The sequence below is a fragment of the Penaeus japonicus genome, unplaced genomic scaffold (assembly GCF_977035675.1).
Source record: "Penaeus japonicus unplaced genomic scaffold, GWHDUDI00000001_assembly GWHDUDI00000020, whole genome shotgun sequence".
NCBI classification, from domain to species: domain Eukaryota; kingdom Metazoa; phylum Arthropoda; class Malacostraca; order Decapoda; family Penaeidae; genus Penaeus; species Penaeus japonicus.
Window position 1 is genome coordinate 33,082,665 of NW_028234422.1, and position 9,941 is coordinate 33,092,605.

The following is a 9,941-nucleotide window of genomic DNA, read 5'->3' on the forward strand; positions in this document are numbered from 1 at the left end:
TATTCCCAACATCAATCCCAAAAACTTTTTTTTAAATTCTCTAGGTTAGCCATTACAGCATTCAACAAAACTTGCGCCATGAAAGACGATAAAATATTTCTAAATATTCTTTTGGGGGGAAAGGCAATAGTAAGAATCTAAAACAAAACAAACAAAAAAACGAATAAAAAGTATCCTTAAGAGGATGAATTAGGATAGCAGATATGATCAAAATCACTGAAAATATCATAAAATTGTGGGCCATTCCAGTAAATAAAAGACAACAAAAAATTAAATACTTAAACCTGGTGATTCATATATGAAGTTGATTATTTCAATCATGCTACATGAATTATATTTTTGCTTTAATATTTTTTTTCTTTTTAAATAACATTGTTTTTTATGCATTTATACATATATAAGAAAAAAAAAAAAAAAATCCTCATACAAATTATCAATTCATACAATTCTTGAACCAAGTCTGATAAAATAATGCTCCAACAGACAAGTAATGCAAGAATTCAAATCACCAAACACACAGTAAATTTGCAATATAAATCTAAACAAGCCCAAACACTTTTGCTCGTAACAAAATCAACATGATGCAGAATCTCCTTATTAACAGAATAAAGTCACCATTATATTTACAACACAATGATTCGAAAAAGACCACAGATGAACTGATGTTGACTTGGGTATGTGCAATATCTGAGCAACAAACACAACCCTACGAAGACCAGCTCATCTGTACAGAACAAAATAACTATATCAGCTTCCATACAATGTAACTTATCATTTTCTTTTCTTCCTTCTTCAGATCCACTATTGGGACAATTTGTTTATTCAATCTTTGGAAGAAACTAAAAATAAAAAAGAGAAGGTGACCAAAGTGTACATACATACCCATATATCTAAAGTAATAATAATGGAGGGGGGGAGCAGGGGGAAAGGGAGGGAGGGGGTGGGGGGGGGAAACGTGAATATTCCACCATTGGAGATGTAAAAATTTTAGAAAAATAAACACTTAAAAATTTGTACCAATCCCATTTTTGTGTAGCCATGTTTGTTGACCACAAAACTATGATTCTTTCATGACACTGGCCTTGCTCTGACCAGTAACTCGTGGTAGGAGTGAGAGACGCCCTATCAATTAGTTTGGAATGGTCCCTTCACCAGCCGGGCTTTGATGCATTAAAATTTAATTTGTAAATAACACAAGTGCCAGCGGGTTAAATTGAAGAAAATAAGAGAAATACAGTCATAAAACCCAATGTTTATGTGTGGGATTTGGGGGGGGAAAGGTGATGAAGATTTTGGGGAGCATAAAAATGGAATAATACCCAAGCACTGAGGGAGGGGAAAACAATTGAATAGCATAAAAACATGATATAAAGAATTTTAAATAATAAAAAACTTCCTAGAAGGAGCTTGGATCTGGAACATTTGAAAAAATACTTTCAAGGTAAACATTTGCTAAACATGAAAGGGATCAAGAAAAGGCATAAGAGGGTCCATCTTGAAAAAGGGGCATGCAAGCCCAAAGGGTTAGATATTAAAATGAAATGGTGGGGAGCATAACCGGGGTGTTTAAAAAGGCCTATTACCTACTGCTAATTCAATCTTTCAACTTTTGACTTGTCTCACAGCACTATAAATTTTTTTTTTAAAAAATGTTTCTTTAAAACTTCTCTCAAAATGTAATAATGGGTAACAGATATTTGGAAATTTGGAATCAGTTGGTCTAGTCTGGAACTATCTCCTAATGTACTTTTGCAAGTACTTCAAAAAGTTGAATAAAATTTTTGAAGTAGCAAAAAGTGATATGCCTAGACAGTCCCAAAGAGGACTGAGTCCCTCAAACAATCACCAAATAGTCCTGCAAAAAGGTCGTAAAAACACATCAAAAACAAAGGTGGGCCAGGGGGAGGTGTTTCTGTCCCACTGATCGGGAGCGGTGCTTCACTGTTCCCCAGCCTAAAATTTTTGGAAGACCAAACTCCAAACAATGATGCTTGGCCCCGGACACTTAGGGTGTGTTGTGGAAGGGCGTAAAAACTGGCAAGACTTAACAATTTTTAAATAATAAATAAAAAATAAAAAGGGGAAAAACAACAAAAGTGCCGAAAAAGAGAGGGCACAACCCCACTGTCGTCACTACTGGGGCGCTAACACTCCCCGTGGCCCATCTTGCTACAATATCGGGATAACAAATGTTTAAAAAAAGTCCAAAGATTCGAACAGCTCTTATATATCAAAATAACTGAAATTTTTTTAAAAACTGACAGACAGGCATATCTTCCTTTTGTTAGACGTTAATGAAAAATAATCTTACATACTACGGGACCATTTTAATGGGGAACGGGGTTATTATGATGTAATTGACACACTTGGACCTTAACAATATCAACATGGTTTCAAACAGATAGAAAAAACGCAAAAAATGGAATTTTTCTTCCCGGGAAAGGGTATCAACGCTTTCAACAGCAAGAATTTGGGTTGGGAATACTCTTAACGTTGTAAAAAGCAAGGGCGCAGGGGGGCCAAGAGGGTGAAAAAGGGCAAAAATCTGGTGGCCGCCCAACCCCCTCCGCCCGGGCCCGGGGGCTCCCCAAACCCCACCGCCCCCCCAAAAAAAAACTCCCAAAATTCTTTTGGACTGTAAAAAGGGGTGAAAAAATGGGGATTTTGGGGAAACCCTTTTTTTTAAAGTAGATACGAACGAATTCACCCTTCAGAAAGGCCAAGGGAAGTGGTAAAAGAAATTTTAATTAAAATTTTGTTGTAGTGCCCCCAATTTATCACTGGGTATTGTGACGGAGGGGTGCCAAAAAAATGTGGCCTAGGCGGGGGTTGTGGCCCCAAGGAAAGGATAAATTTTTTAAAAGGGCCCAACAATTGGAAGGTTGGCTGCAAAAATCAAAAAATACCTTTGGGAAATTTTTCCCGGGGAACTTTTGGCGCCCCCGGGAGGATTGTGGAAATTTCATCTGGCCCAACAGGGACGGGCCGGAAGTGAAAGACAAAGGGGGAACCCCCTCATACAAACACAAAGTCCGCCTAACCATGGGTTGTTGATTTTCCCAGCACAGCGAGCACTAACTAGAAGTGGCATGTAGCTCCCACCCAATCAGCCCATATATCCGGGGATTTTCCTTGCAACAACCCACACACACAGAGGTCAGCCTCCCACTCAAAGGGGACACCACTCTTTCACCAGGACTGCGGTGGTGGGGGGCCCCCCACGAGCCCCGCACCATTGATGCCTTATCCACCAGGATTTTGGGGGCCCGGGGCAAACCCGGGCGGGACTGGCGGCCACCGGGCCCTGACAGTCTACGGAGGGCCCCAACAGCTGGGGGGATCCATACGGGGGGGAAAACCAACACTCCACTACATCACCAGTATATCAACAGGAATATGTTTTGGGCCCCAAGCCTTCAGTGCCCCTTGAAAACACAGTGATTGGCTACGAAAAATTTTGAAAGGAAAATTTTTTAATGCTTTTTGCTACCTAATACATTTAACTAACTGGCAAAAAAAACAAACGGGTTTACCGCCCCAAAACACGAAGTTGTTTCCCATCTTTCCCCTGTTTTGGGGAAAGCAAGCATTACCAAAAAGGGCCTGTTTGGGGCTGTTAACACCTCTTTATGCCATACAGATTTGATAGAAAAAATTTAAGTACGAGCCGGCCTTGACTAACACCCCAAAGTCCATATGCCAGGCGTGGGATAAAAACCATTTCCCAAAGCAGACTTTTTCCCTTTTGCTGCGACAAAAACAAGAAAACAAATTTTTTCCGCTCAAACTACACGGGAAAACCCTTTTTTAAATTTTTTTTAATTTTTATCTGAGAAAAGGGCTAGTAATCAAAAAAAACTAACCCCAGTGAATGAATAAACATTTTCAACAGTTAAACAAGCTTACAATTTACCCAGTTTGGGCACAACTCTAGGGGGGGGGGGCCAAATTCTGAACACGAAAAAACGAACAACCATTTTCAATCAAACAAAATGTGATTCGGGCAGTTACATTAAATTTTCTACATATCAAAGCCCTTTTTATTGTTCAAAAAATTCACCAAAATTTTAAAAAACACTTGTGCCCCTTTTCTGTTTCCACAGAACAAAAAACAATCAAAACTTTGTGCCCGGGGGAAACTGCAACCAGCGGTCCCGGTTTTGGGGCGGGCCCCCTTTTCCCGGGATGAAGCAGAGGTGTGTGTGGGACAATCCAACACAGTCCCCGACCTTAAGGACTAAAAACACCCCACAAAACGGTAAAACATGGGTCTCGGAAAGGCCAAGTTGGGGGAAATTTTAAAATCACCAAACCTTTGGGAGGTTTCAACAAAGGGTTTAGCTTTTTTAATTTCCTTTCTTTAAGCAATCCAAAAAAAGGCCCCCGAAGGGAATAGAGATTACAAAAATGGAAATCAACTTCTACCTAACAAGTGAGCTAGTCTAATTATATCAACAGGTAAGGGAATAAGGGGAGTTAATCCCTGTTTTTCCCCACGGGGGCAGAACCCCCAAAGTCCAGCCCCGGAGGTGGCTCTAGGGTGGGCTGGGGGGCGGTTTTTTAGAGTGCTTCAAATTTCTAAAAAGGACAGAATTTTATTTCTGTTCTACATGTGTTTTTTAAAAGTTTTAAGACAGTTGTTAAATTCAATTTCAAAATGTTTAAAAGTAGAAAACACCCCCAAAGTTAATTATCACCGGGAATTTAGTTGGGGCCCCCCTTTTTCTTTTTGTGTTTGTTTTCCCCACAAAAAAGAAATTTCCTTGCATGTACAAAGATAAACATATCCCGCATTTCTTCCTCTGACTTTTATTGTCCACTTGGGCTAAAATTTTTAAAAGCAAATCTGGGCAAAGGTTTTTAAAATCTCTAGAAACACCATTAACTAATTTTTTATAATTCCTCAGCAAAAAGGTGAAAAGGGGATAACAAGTGAGTAGCAAACTTCGGGTTTGGGTCAACATTAAAATTGTCAAAAGCATTGAAATTTTTTTTTTTTTTAAAAAAAATAACCTCCCCTTCTGACCAACGGAAAAACTTTTAAAAAGGACAAATTTTCCAGCCTTCCATAAAATGAAACTTTAAAAACTTTTCTTCTTAAAAAAAAAAAGACCAGACTTTTTTCCGATAAATAAAACCCGTTTTTGGGTCCCGCCGAGCCTTTGATTGGCCGACTGGCCCCTTTCTGACTGACAGTGACAGACTAACCCACATCCTGGCCTAAACTTTTTTTTTTTTTGTTAGCCCCCGACTGGGGCACGGCGGGGGGTGGGCCCCGGGGAACAATATGCAACCAGGGCCTTTTACTGCCCCCGCCCCCAGCACCTCTTGCCTGTAGCTCCAGGGGACCAACCTTTCAACTAACAAATCAAAAACAATTAAAGGGTGAGTTGATAGCTGCAGCTTCAATATAAAAAAAAGGGGGGGGGTAAAAGCAGAGATGCTACCAACTAGAGGGTGAGGGGACCACCGGCACCCCGCTGATGCTTGGGAGGAGTGCTCCACTCCCCAAAATTCCCAAAACCTCAATAAATTACTGGGACATAAATGAAAAAAAAAAAAAATTAAAAAAAAACCAAAACAAAATTTAAACCCCAAAAAAAGGGCAGGGTACCCAAAAAACAAAACTTAATCCTAAGGCACAACTTACGACTTGGTGCAACAAAAAAAAATTTTGAAATAAACCTAAAACCAATTAAAATTTTTGTAAAAAACATTGGCAGAGTTTTAAAAAAATTGAAAATAAAAAGAAAAAACCCACTTCAACCAAAAAAACGAGTAAATGTAAAAGTGAAATTGTATAAACAGGGATCTAAGGGCCCATTATAGGGAAAACGGCCTGATACCCAAGTACACTGGTAACGGCCTTTTGCCTATAAAGGGGCCTCAGCCACTTTTTGACTGGGGGAGGGCAACTTGGCCTGGCATCTCCCCCTGGGGTAAAAACCAACTGAAAACCACCGATTAAAAATAGACTATATGAAGGAACAAGAAAAACAGGGGATCCTTGCCCCTCACCCAAAAGGAACGGCCTTCAGCATGGCTGCTAAGGCCGCCCTGGCTTTAGATGAGGGGGAGGCCCATCGGGAGAAGGTTTAGTGTCCTGTCACTTGTTCCCACATTTTCCCACAGTGCCAAACAAGATTACAAGAAGTTTTCCCTTTTTTGGGCATTACAGCAGTCTTCTCTAACAATCGGTACAGTTTCTCATTTTTCCCAACCAAATTGGAAAGTGCACCACTGTGACTGGGGCGAACGAGGCAACCTCTGTCCAATTTGGGGGGCGGCCCCTGCAGGTACCGTAAACAACAGACGGGAAAACTTTTGGGGCCGGGCCCCGGGGCCCTCACCATGAGTGCAACGTCAAAGCACTGACGGCTTCCCCCTTTTTACTCATACGCTGACACCACGGCCATCCTGGGGAATAGTGGAGGTTTAAAATTGTTGTGGTTGTCACAAAACAACACTTCACCTTGGTTTTTATGCCACACCAAATTTGGGGAAATTGGTAATACCCCACCACCCAACTGCGGGGGTACGGGCCTTCTAGTTAACACCTGAAAGTATGCCAAAATTGTCAATACAGTACACATAATTTTCCCAAGACAAATGTTTTCATAAAGAGAAGGGTAACTCCCAAAAATTTAAAGATCCACATAAGGTGCTTCCCCCATAAGGGGAAGTTTAAACAATTTCTTTTATTTTTTAATTTTTTGGAACCAAGCATCTATCACAATTTTACCCTAAAAATTTTATAAACTGAAAAATTTCCTATTGGTTTTTTATTTATCTTGTAAAAAGACATCACACCCAAAGAAGACTTACCTTTTACACAATGAGCTCTGTTTTTCAAGTGAAGAAATTTTTTGTTTTTCGTTCACCACCCCCACCAATTTTTGGGGGAAAAACCCCAAAGGGGTTGGGGGAGTTGAAAATGGTGAGCACGGAAACCCAAAATGGTCGAAGATGAGACCCCCATTAAATTTTCACTCCACTACAAAGATGCACCTTGTGGGCAACAGCCCCCACCACGTGGGTAGCACAAGGTGTTGGCTCCAAACTTCCCCTTTCAAAATTCCCTACGGTTTTTAGATCTGTATCCGAAGCGTTGGGGATCGTTCAGTCCCCAATGATGTCCCACTAGTGCAACAAAGCCCCCCCTATTTGGGTAAAAAAACACCCGGGGGCCCTCACTTTCCCCCCTCTCCAAACGGAATTTGAACCCTCCCTTTTTGTCAAAAATTTTGATCCAAAGGTTTTTGTGCTACAAGGGTGGGCCCCCCTGGGGATTGACGGCAACACCACTTGGTTCTGTTTAACGGGGCCCCCCAAAAAACCCCAAAACCCCCAAAATTGGGAGTGATAATCATCTTCTGGCGCTTTATTTTTTGACGTGGTGGGGAAAAATGGAGCACGACAGTAGCTTAGGGGGCCCGATCATGAAGAACTGGATCTGGGGCAGTAAATCCGTTTACTTTTTCCGGTTTAACACGCCTTCTCCACCGCAAACTCCCTTCCATAGGATTAGCCCCTTTTGGTTTAGAACTCCGAGACTTTTAAGAATGGGGCCCCTGGGCTGTGAGGAGCTGAATCTCTTGGGAAACAAAATTTAAAAAGGGGACTGTTGCAAAGGACCTCAAACATTCCATTCCCAAAATTTCCATTCATGGGGGCTGTTTAACCCTGGGAAGTCCCCTTAGCAATTCCCTTTTTTTAAGCCCTTGGCAAGGCCATTAGTGAACTATGAAAATCCTGAACTTAAACTATTTGCAAGACTTGTGGGCCGTCCATTGGGGCCCAAATGCCCATTGGGAATCTGTCCATTTTGGGCCCAAATTTTTTGGGGTGTTTTTTCCCGTTGCTGGCCATTGGGTTCTTTTCCCGTCAAGCCATTTTGGCCCCAAAGTTTGTGTTAGTCCTAAAGCCCTTTTAGGCAGCTTTAAATTTTTTCATCCCACTGGAAGAGACAAGTTTTGGGGAGTTGGGGGCCCTGCAAAGGGTGGCAACTTTGGGAGGGGCCCCAAATTGGGTATCGAGGCTTTAGCGAAGGGAGCCAAATGGTTCCTCACTCCTACTTGAATGGCAGGGAATTTGTCAAAAATTTCAAGGCCCACTGACATTTTGCATACCTAGGCCCAAAGTTTTCCCCCATCGCTCTGCCAGCTTTCCTTCAATGATTTTTCGGAAAAATGAGCAATCAGTTTTTTGCATACTTCCTAAATTTTTTCAAAAAAATCCCAAGGGGAAACAAAAATTTTTTCTCCACACTCCCCTGTCCCTTTCTGGGGCAAACACGAGAGTGAAACTTGTTTGGCAGGGTTTACAGTGAGTCAAAGCTCCGCAACAATTCTGTCTTACTTCTTCTCCCAAATATTTTTGTAGAAGTTGAAAAGTATCGGGGAATCCCAAATGCCCCCTTTCCCTGGGTACTGCTGCGGAGACTTTTTGATGAACCTTAAACAGTTTTGGGAACACAAGTACGGAGATCTGCCCCCCGGGGACCGTCCGTCTTCCAGGGCATGGCAAATCTGATCCAAAGGGCGGGGTGCTGCGTCATTTAGACCCTCTGCTCGTGAATCCCTTTTGGGGGGCCCCATCATGGCAATTTTGCAAACTGGTGAACTACATTAATACAAAAATACTTGAGAGGCCCCCCTTTTGTGACGTTTTGCAGGAACGGGCCCTTTCCCTCACCCCGGGGTATTTTCTCCCAATTTTACCCCCCTTGCCCCTTCAAAACAAGCATAACTGAGGGGCCATGACACTTTTGTGGGAAAAGGGAATTTTTGGCCCGCAGCCCAAACAACTGCAACAGCTGCTACTCACGACTCTTGCGGGGCTGTGAAAGGGAAGCAGGCCACCCACTGGCGTTTCCATGGGCGAGGGAGGGGCGTATCGGGCGTAAGAGGGGTGGGGGAAACTTCTTTACAGCCGGGGGCACTGGGGGCACACCGGGGGTTTCTCCTCCATCACAAACTTTCCCCCTAAGCCCCCAAAGGGCAGAAATGTGCAGGCAGGAGAAACTCGGGGCTAACAAAGTCATTGCAGAGTCCAACACATTTCCACTGGGGAGCTGGGGCCCAACCTAGGGAACCTGCAATAAAAAAGGGGGTCCCCCATTTGTTTTTAAATTTGAAAAAAATTATTAAAAAAAAAAACAACAACAAACAAACTGAAAAACACTTGTCCCATTAAATTTAAACGGAATAATTTTTTTTTCAGCAAAATTCAAAAACAATTTTCCCAAAGGGCTACGAAAGCAAAGCTATTTTCATACCTGGGGTGGATGCAGGGGGTGAGTTTAAAGGGAGCGGGTGGACCCTGTCTTCGGGGACCCTGGGGGCGTCCCTGAGGGGGGATTCCAGCGAGGGTTGGGGGATCCTCCAGACATCCCCCCCCCTCCCCCAAAAACACAACCGGAAGAAATTTCCCCTTTTTAAAAAATTCTATTCAAAAGTGATTTAAAAATTAATTTTAATAATACATACATACATAATAAAAAAAAAAAAGATTATAAAATTTTTGAAAGAAAAAAGAAGAGAGAATGTATTTTCTATTTTAATAAAACAAAATCTACTACTATCAATCAATTTTTCTATATATATATTTTTTTTTTTTGGGGTTTTGGTTGGTGTTATAAAATTGTATAATATATTTATAATATATTATATTTTATAATATAATTTTTTATATATATATTATATATATAAAATATATATATAAAATATATATTAGATATATATATTTAAATATAATATTATAAAATATATATAAATATACACACACAAATTTTCCCATATATTTTTTAGATCCCCACATATAATCATTGATATACTTTTATCTACATATATCAAAAAATCAGATATATATCATGGGTTATGTACAAACAAACCTACACATGCAGAAAAAACCCCCACAAAACCCCTATTTATAATTCAAAT

The 9,941-nt window shown here is 41.1% G+C and overlaps 1 pseudogene; it reads right to left on the reverse strand.

Moving 5' to 3' along the window:
- Positions 1–7,088: 7,088 nt before the first annotated feature.
- Positions 7,089–8,120, reverse strand: LOC147469679 (uncharacterized; annotated as a pseudogene).
- Between the last annotated feature and the right edge of the window lie 1,821 nt (positions 8,121–9,941).